This window comes from Mauremys mutica, chromosome 10 (assembly GCF_020497125.1).
Source record: "Mauremys mutica isolate MM-2020 ecotype Southern chromosome 10, ASM2049712v1, whole genome shotgun sequence".
Taxonomy (NCBI): Eukaryota; Metazoa; Chordata; order Testudines; family Geoemydidae; genus Mauremys; species Mauremys mutica.
The window spans coordinates 62,616,405-62,626,699 of NC_059081.1; positions in this window are offsets into that span (position 1 = coordinate 62,616,405).

Here is a 10,295-nt window from a genome sequence, read left to right on the forward strand (position 1 = left end):
GCTGGCCTTCCTGTCTTTCATACCAGATGCTGGATTTAAGTGTCCCATTAAAATTTTCAACTAACCCGTTTGTTTCTGGCTGATATGGGGCAGCCTTTAGTTGTTTTACCCCACACCTTTTCCACACCCCAGAGAATAATTGGGACATGAAATTTGCCCTATGATCTGAGAATGTTTCTTTTGGGAAACCCACCCTGCTAATATGGTGAGGAGTGTAGTCTGCCTCTCTGTGAGCTAGGGCCACTGCCTCTCGGTATCTGGTAGCGACTTCAACTACTGCCATTATATATATTTCCCCCCCCATTTTTGGACGGTTTAGGGAAAGGACCCATAATGTCCATGGCAGCCTTATGGAATGAGTCTCCAGTTACAGACAATGGCTGTGATGGGGCTTTGCAGAGCCCTGTAGTCTTTCTGCTTTTGGCACAAGTCACAGGACTTACAATATTCTGTTCTGTCCACGTTTATACCCAGCCAGTAAAAAGTCTTGTGAAGCTTTTCATTGTCTTCTCTTGTCTGAGATGTCCAGCAAATGGACAGGCACGTGCTAACCATAGTAACTCTGCCCCGTGCTTTTGGGGCAATAGGTGTTTATAGAGTTCCCTGGGGCCCTTGTTCTGTCCTGCTGGGGTTTCCTTAAATATCCTACCCTCTTCCATAAAAACCTCATTATCCTTTACAGCAGTGGTTCCCAAATTGGGGTTCGTGAAATGTTACAGGGGGTTCTCAGGGAAAAAAATCCCTAATGGTGGACAGAGCCATTCCTAGGGACCCCGGGCAGCATGGGGCAGCAGCCCGGAGCCCCTGGACTTCCAAGAGCTAAGCAGATCAAAGCAAGCATATCTATCACGCTGAGGAGATTTCAACTTCAAGACTCCTTATACGAAATGGAAAGGGAGGTGGATATTTTTGGCTGCTTTTAAAATTAAATAGGCAGCTTGTATTGTTTTTAAAATTATGAAGAACAAGTTTAAGCTTTGTTGTAAGGTGCACTGTTTGTCTGGACTGCTCAAGCCCTAAATGCTTGTGTAGGAGGAACTCTTTGAGTTGGCTTCTTAAATACCTTCCTGCTATTTCACATCTGATACTCCTTGATGAAACATAGGAGCCTTGTCTTATAACAGGCTTATTCAAAGTGATACAAGCTACCAAAGTGAGATCTTGGAAAAGTGTTGCCATTTTCATAATGTAATAAAATACTGTAATGATAAATAACAATTAATAATAAATAGTGTGTAATAAACATGTCATAAAACAAATTTTATATTTCCAAGCTCACTGCTTTTATAATTTATACTCAGGTAAAGGAGAAAATCCCTGGAAATATTCATTTTTAGGAGGGGGTTCATGAGACTTGACATTTTAGTGAAAGGGGTTCACAGGTTGTTAAAGTGTGGGAACCACTGCTCTACAGGGATGTTGCTACTCACTGCTTCCTAAAGCTTTCTGGGGAAGTGTCTGTGTCCTGGTCTTTAACAAAGGGGCTGCTTGCCTCTGGCTGATCTGGAGCACGGCGTCAGAGAGAAGAGCTGATACCCATTCCCTGCTCCCCGGGAATGTGTCCCCGCCCTGTAGTGTGGGCAAAGTGTCTTTCCCTGGCCCCTCTCTCTTTCTCCCCTGGGCCAGGCAAAGGGGTTTCTATGGTGCCCGCGTTCCCACCGCGGCGGGTTAATAGCTTTAGGCACAGGTCTGATATCATTGCCAGCCGAAATGCCTGCAGGGTTACTGTCCCCAATGCCCACTTTCCGTTCGCCCTCCCACTCCAACTCTAATTGGCTGAGGGGGCAAAAGTTCCCAAAGCGAGGCGTTGTACATTTCCCCCCCGGGAGCAGGTGAGGCTCTCTGACCATCTCACTTTTAACCAGGGAAGCCTGCCCAGCACCGCAGGACCTCTCCATGCCTGGCATACCCTGCCATTACTCCTGGCATCAGATGGACACCTTGCCCATCTCCAGAGGGTCAGAGCTCACTAGCGCCCCATCGGGGACCTCTGTGTTGAGTTCGCACTGTGGCAGTGTTAACCCGGGCAGGATGAGATCTCCTCATGCTCAGGAGACCCACACTCAAAGCATTTTCTTGGGCCCTCATCCTGGGCTGGGGGGTTGGAACTGGGGTTACTTAGAGGGAATCTGTTTTGCACAGGGCCGGCTCCAGAGCCCAGCGGGGCAAGCACCTGCCTGGGGCGGCCCTTTCCCGGGGGGGCGGCAGGCTGGGCCGGCGGACCTGCCGCAGTCATGCCTGCGGGAGGTCCACCGGAGCCCCGGGAGCAGCGGACCTGCCGCAGGCATGACTGCGGAGGGGACGCTCGGCCGGCGGCTCCAGTGGACCTCCCGCAGGCATGACTGTGGACGGTTTGCTGGTCGCGCGGCTCGGCTGGACCTCCCGCAGGCATGACTGCGGCAGCTCAACCGGAGCCGCCGGACCTGCGAACCGCCCGCAGCTGCGGGAGGTCCAGCCGAGCGACCAGTGGACCCTCTGCAGTCATGCCCGCGGGAGGTCCGCTGCTCCCGCGGCTTGGGGGCGCCTCCCGGGCATGACTGCTTGGGGCGGCCAAAAACCTAGAGCCGCCCCTGGTTTTGCAGGCTGGCTACGGGCGTCAGAGCGCTCAGACTCATGCAGCCTGTGTGGCCGCCACCATTACTCTAAAAGCTGCGGCCCCAACCTTGTTCCATTGTACACCGTCAGTTCCGCAGGGAGACCAAGGGCCTGCTCTGGGTCTTCTGAAGCCAAAGCAAGACAATGCAGTTGCAGCTCCCGAGGGACAGGGTGATTGAAACTGCTGCCAGTTGCTCCCTGCTAATGCAAGCATGGAGGGGAGTCCCACAAACCGATTCACAGTAACCCCAGCAGATGGGGTCCTGGAACTGTTTCTTTGGTAATAAAATGGGCTTGCCATGTGGTATAAGCTGGTGCATTCCAAAGTATTTGCTTTGAAGGAGAAACTCTGAGCTGGAGCTAAATGTCATCCCCAGAGGGATGGTTCAACCTCTAGAGAGCTGGGAATGTAGATAAGCGAATGAATTCCACCGGAGGTAGAAAATGCCTCCACCTCCTTGCTGGAATTTGAATAAAGATGAATTTCATTTTATTGAAATAGGAATCTCCTCTTCTGCTTTTTCATCTCAGACTTTTGATCAATTCACTTGTTGCCGCAGATGAAATCAGTTAGACAAGATCCAACCTGCCTCCTTCCTCCTACTTGTTTATATTAAAGTCACTCGGGGGTGCTCCGTGAATTAAGTGGATCAGGCGATGCCGTCTGAACGGAGAGGAGGAAAGACAAGTCTGTAAAACACACAAGTTCCCAGCATATCTAGGGTGGAACGTGTAGCTGTTGTGACCCTTCCAAGGAGGAAAGGGGCAGCCCTGTTTTGCAGAGTAATTTGCTTTAGCTCTGTGTGTGATTAGGAGGTTGAAACGCCAGGCTGGGATACAGGAGCTCTGGGTTCCATTTCTGGCTCTGCTTTGAGAAACCTCAGGCAAGTCACTTCTCTCTGTGCTTCGGCTCCCCTGCTGTAAAAGGGGCTAATGCTACTCCCTGTTTATCTGCTTTGGCTGTACGTTCCCTGGGGCAGGGCCTCTCTCTCATGAAATGTTTGTATATGCCTAGTTCCGTGGGGCTCGGTTGTGGGATCTGTAAGTGCCTATGGGTGTTAATATTACGACGGGGTAAGTCAATTAGATGTCTGCGATGTGTATCAAACACACACTGCAGATGCATTGCCTGCTGCCATTGAGCTTTGCTGCCCACTCTTGGGCGTCTCCTCTGACCCCAAAGACCCCCAGTTCCTATCACGCAAGGTTCTGGCTGATTCCCATGCTATTTTCCTCCCTCTCTCTCCCCACAGCTTCCCCAGCCTTTCCTTACCTCCCCCTCTTGCTTCCCTCCACTGCACCATTTATCTCCTTTTAGTCTGTCTGGTGTGGGGGAGAACTACGGCTGGGACTGCTAACAATAGATCAGTGCTGTTAAAAAGGATTATTTTTTAAAAAGATGATTTTTTTAAATCCCTGTCCCCTGCACGCTCCATGGGGCTGTAGCCACATTCTGGGCCTAAGTATTTTGGCTGAGGCATTATGGCCCAGTAGCTAGTTTCATGGCTTGGGATGTAGGAGACCTGGTGTCTAGTCCCAGCTCCAACACTGGCCTGCTGGGTGACCAGGGAGCAAGTCACTTCCACTCTGTTTCCTTCCAGCTCTTTCTCTGTCTTGTCTACATAGATTGCCGGCTTCTGGGGGCCAGGACTCTTTAGCGCTGTGTGTTTGTACAGCGCCTAGCGCACTGGGGCATACTACTAGGATACAAAGGCTAGTTTTAGAAGTGTCTTGGTTTGTGGAGCAGTCCTCCCTAACCTTTCCGCATGGGACTCAGAGTCCGTTCCTATAGCAGATCTTCTCCCTTTGCGACGGCTGCTGGATATGGAGAGCTTTCAGGGCAGCTCGTTCCTACTACCACTGACAACAGTTACATACTCTCCTTGTCCTCAATATAGGTCCGTTCACAGAGACTTGTACATTCTGTGAGCACTGCCTGGAATTCATGCCTGATCAGCCCTTCTGACTTTTGTATGGTATATTATTTAATACAGTGAAGAACGTTGAGCCAATCGGAGCAGTAAATGACCATGCCACACCTTTAAGTGCTTTGCATAAGGACTGTTGGACGGATCATCCTGAAGTTACCGTTGGGCAGGGGCTGTTTATTGTTCAAAACCACTTCATAATGTGCTTATAAGTTTCCTGACGCATGTATGTGGGATATAGGCATTTTCTGTATTTATCTGCATCAGTGCTGTCAATAATCAGCCACCTCACAATGCAGCGCGTAGGTGCCCTTCCTTGGTAAGCAGTGGGGAACGAACTTGGGGCTGAAGCAAACTGGTCTAAGTAAAATAAATGAGCCTTTTAAGTAACAGTATTTTGCCACTTTTAACAATCCTGTGGCTCCTTGATTTCTCATGCAGCTTGTAAAGAGTGACGATTTTTACCAACGGCATTTTGCTAAAACAAAGCTAAAGCACAATGTGCAATTTGTATTTACCAGCTCCTTCCGCTGGCCTCTCCTGAAGACAGAACTGCAGAAATCTACACGATTGAAGGTCTTTTTGCCCTATCTGGATAAAACCAGGTTTTGACTGTAAATATGGTATAAGGCAGAGTAGAAGAGCTACTTGGAAGGTCTGTTAAATACTCCTTGTTAGCGACTACTGTATGTTAGAGGAAGCATCACTGATGCCATCATGCAAATGATCATGCTCCTTGGCACGGACCTTCCACTCCTATGATCAAGTGCTATAGGCAGGGCTGCTGTGAAAACCCTGCCTAAAGTAGATATTGGCTTCCCCTTGAGACCCTTTTCCAGTCCGCTGAGTGCACCCCTGTCAAGTGGAAGGTCCAGGACTCCACTTCTCTTTGGGGTCCTGGTTACATTTCCCTGGTTGCAAACTGGGATACCTAGCAGCCCGATGTGCCTGACACCTGCAAGAGTTTCCCTCCAGTAACCGTTTGCAATGATCCAGAAGCAGCTTCTCCAAATCAAAGTCTGATTTATTTTGCCAAAAGGTTCACAGGACTCAGGGAAATGGATTGAAAATCAGAGTCCTATCTGCAACATGTCTTACTCATGCTTGGCGTTCCCCTGGGCTGTTAGCTAGACATGACTTCGCCCGGGTGCCTCTCTGTTTATCTCCGGGCACTAAATTACTGCAGGTCCTTGGTTTTCTGCCAGCCTGCTCTCTGTGTGTCAACCCACGACTGCCCCCTTCTCTGTCAGGCAGATCTTTTAACAGTCCAGTGTCTTTTGAGGTCCAGAGTCTCAGCCTCGGGACACAGCCCTGTTGCCAGGGCGGGGTCCCAGGAGTCTCCTCTCCGTGGCTATAAACCTGGCTATTGTGTATGAAGGGATGCTCCTTATCTAGGCCTTTGTTGTACCTTTCTTGCCCGGTTTCTTTAACAGCCCCTTTTGTTCTGACTCTGTGTTCTGGCAGGGTAATAACATCAGGCCGCTTCTCTGAGGGGCGTATGTAGGTATGAAATACAACACAAACATTCCCCTGTTCTTCACCCTGTCATCTAGAGCAGATTCGTGGATATTTTTTGCCATGCTTTTTCTTGGGAGCAGTTCCACTTCCAGGGGTTTCCATCAGGCCCACAGACAGGCCTGTGGCCTGAAGAAGGCCGTAAGCAGAGCAGGAGGAAAGAGCAATGGCTGTGGTGTAAAGTCACAAATACACACTCTTGTCCCTAATGTCATTCTCCAGCATTCAGTGTCGTTGTGTTTGCAGCCATTCAGCTAAATCAAAGCACAAAGCCTGGAGGGTCACAGAATAGGATGGGCCAAATTCAGCCTTGGTGTAAGTAGGCAGAACTCCACTGAAGTCAGGAGCGCGATGTGTGAGAGGCCGTGTGGCGTAGGGCAGAGGGCACTGTACGGCGAGTCAGGAGATATGGGCTCTGTGCCTAACTCTGTAGCTACCCTGCTATGGGACATTGGGCTAGTGCCATCTCTCAGTGCCCGTCTCTGTCTAGTTAGAGTGAGAGTTCTTTGGGGGCAGGGGCTGTCTTTTATTAAGTCTGCACAGTGCCTGGCCCAATGGGGGCCTAGTGTGGAGCCTCTTGGTGTTTCTGTAGTAATAATGTGCGGACACATTCAGCTGTATTCGCATAGCCTCTTGCATTTCCACTGCCTGCGTGCAACACAGGAACTTGGGCTTTGCTAGCAGGCTCATTAGCTTTGCAGCAAAACAGGAAAATATCTAAACACAAAGGAAATGATCAAGGTTAACCTGCCCCTCTTTTCATTACAGGCAACGCTGAAAAAATTCACTATGCAACCAGTACTCTTGAAATCCTAAGAGTTGGCTCTGATTTGGCTAGTTTCCGTTCTAATTAAAATTCTCTTCCCTAACCCTCTTTGGTTCCCTGTAATTTATTAAATGTCATAAGAATTCTGGAGCTGATCGTCGCTCTCTGGACTGTCAAGGGAGTGGACTTTGTCTGCCTCTGTGTTAAAATTGCCTTCCCTCAGGATAATTAGGTTGAAGTGTGAGGACTAGTAGTGCAGTGAGTGGAAAGGCAGCAGATTCCACCACCTTAACAGCTTGACTTCACACGCGCACTGCAGTCTGTCCTCTTTCCACAGCGTTACACGCTGCTCTTCACCATTCCTATTACTGGTACAAACATCAAGCCATGATTATAGCCCAGGTCTACATAGGAAGTGCTATAAAAATCAACAGTGCCAGCTTGATAACAATATATCTCTTTATAGGCAGCCAATATGTAGAGCACAGCAGTGGACATAACATTGATCTTAGTTGCTCAGCACAGTAAGCAAATGATCGGCTGTATTCTGAACAAGTTGTCACTGAGGTTATTATCATGTCACTGAGGTTCCCTGATGAAAGTTCGGCTAAGAGGGAATGACAAGAACTCAGCCCTGTGATTTTTAATCCAGGATTTTAGGGAGGGATAAGCAAACCCGGTGGAAGTAATTTTGTGAAACTACAAATCAAGAAGCCGTTGTCTTCCCCTGGCCTTTACAATTTAAGCCCATCTTGGTCCAAAGGGCAATTTAAACTGAAATAATGTTTTCCTGGAGAGAGAAGCCTGAGCTTCAGATCTGCATGCCCAAAATTGCAGTTATTCTGCCCAGTGAATCATTTCGTTAAATGACTGCACATTTCGTTTGTGTTGGCCAATGGCCATTTCATTCAGCTGTTTGGCCAAAGGACTAATGAGGGCATCTCGGGGGAGGAGGAGGTCTTCTATCTTTACAGCCCCTTTGCACCCAGGGACAGAGTAGAGGTTATATACTGGACCTCAGGATCAAGTGTGGACTATTTAAAAACTCCCTGAGATTTTTATTAAACAGGGGTGGGGGGAAGCAAAATGAAGAAACTAGGGTCCAGATCCTCATTTAATGGGAGTTAGGGGCCTAAATATTTCTGATAGCTCTGGGCCTACATGTTTCCCATATTCCATTCTTCCCATGTTTTCATTTTTTATCCTGATACCCCCTCTATGAAACCCAGATTCATTATGCCCTTGTGTAAGTGGGTAATAAGGTTAACTTCAATTGTCACAACAGGAGTTATGCATGAAAGGAATATTTCTCTGCGGGGGAAATTTCATTCTTATGGAACTAACTAAAAACTCCTCCCCCCACCCCACCCCACCCCATGAAAACACATTTTCCCCTTCTTCCTGGTCCTCTTTGTTTTCAGACACATTTTGAAATTGTGGCTGATGTGACGTTCATGCTGCATCCACCTGCAGCAATACATTCAGAAGAGAGATTTGAGTTCCACAACAGGTGAATAGTTACATTCACCAGGTGCATGCATGAGATGCCAGTCAGCTTGGCAGCATACAAGTGAGCTTTACCGCCACCTACTGGTCATATATAAAGATGAGAAAACCCAGCTAAACAAACGCTCCAGGGGAAGAGTATCCGATGTGGGCGAGCCCCGCACGCGTGATCTTGCACAACTGGAAGAAAGAGAGGCGGCACTGTTTTGAGTGAGGGCGCTGCATATGTATGCATGGGAGAGGATTGCGGAACTGTTAGCTCCCCTCCGGTGCTCAGTAAGAGGACCAGAGAATAGGGTGACCACCTATACCAAAATGGGTGGAACTGTCCCAGAATACAGAGTTCAAGTCCCGGTCCCAGGCTGAATGACTCTAGGACAGCATGTGTCCCGGATTCCCTACGTTGCTGCTCTGTGCTTGCCTGAGGCTCAGGGCTGGCACCAGCCTTTTCCCGGTTGGGTGGGGAGGTGGAGGTGGGCTTTAGCGCCCCCTCCTCCCCCCCATCATGAGGTCCCATCCCCTGGCCAGGCCAGAAGCTGGAGCCAGGGACACGGGCTCGGGGCTACTCTCGGCAGGGCAGGTGGAGGGTCCGGGGCTCCCCACAGCGGTCCGGGCTCCCTGGGTGGCTCTTACCATGTCCTGGCTCCAGCTTCCGGCCTGGCCAGGGGGTGGGGACTTGGGGGTGGGGTCTTAGGGAAGAGGAGGAGCTGGAGGCGGGGTCACTGAGGGTGGTGGGGCTCCCACATATGTCCCACTTTTGCCTTTTGAAAAAGTGGTCACCCTAACAGAGAAGGGCATATCTACAGGAACCCCCCTGCACAGGGTGAAAATGAATCCAACTGATAGGGACGAATGAATCCAACTGCAGGGACGAAGGGACATGTGTCCTGGTGCTCCTGCACTCTCATTGAGAGTCCCAGTGAGTGCTTGGCCTTGGCAGGAGGCATATGGCACCCTGCAGGATTTTGGCCCTTGGGAGGGTAATAAAGGTGGGGTTGCATGTTTGGCCCAGGAACTAGGGGCCCGGTTCTCAGGTGGTGTAAATCAATGTAGCTCTGTAGATTGCAATAGACTCTGTGCTGACTTACACCAGCTGAGGATCTGGCCCAGCATGTTTTTGAACTTTGAAACCGGTCCAGGACACTCCTACCCTTAGAATGGCTCTCAGTATGTAGATGTCCATTTACAATTTTCAGTGAGGCTTCAACTAAACTATACTCACATTCAGTGGTGGCTGAATAGACATGAATCATGTATATATTGGAACTAAAGTGAAATGGGTTCTCATTGTCCGTTATCGCTGCCGTGATAATTTTATGGCCTCAGTGTTAGGGAAAGAACAGTGGGTCAGATCCTCAAAGGAGCTGAGCACCTGCCAGGTGTGGCGGGAGCAGAGGTTGCTCAGCACCCGACAGAAGCAGGCCTTCTAACCAGAATAAGACAGTATCTCAAAGGACAAGTTCATAGGGGAATCCTGGCCTGTCGAATCGAACAGGTGAGTGATGCTGCAGAACAGTGCCCTTGTTTTAGTGAGCACTAATTGATACTACCTCCTGAATGGAACACACACAGCCGGTGTTCAGTGAGCTTTAAATTACCAGCCGAGATCATTTGAAATTGATCCAATTATAACTTTTCTGGGTAGTTACAGGACCTGGGATCTGTGTGAAATGATTTACATTTCAGTATCTAAGTCTGTCTCTCTTACAAATGCACTTCTGAGCCTCTGTAGATCATCCTACTTGGCTGAGTTGATCCTGAGATCTTTCTCTTCAGTGGAGTAAATGAACATATCACTTACACGGATGGGAGAAAAAAACAGTGGCTAGAGCGGAGGACTGGGAGTCAGGATTGCTCCCTGCCTGGCTGGGTTCCTAGCATTTCAACGAACTGCTCCTTGTATCAGTTTGTCTATTTGTTCTGGGTGTAATAATGTTACTTAGCTACTGTACCTCATGGAGTGTTGTGGGTGAGGATTAATTTAC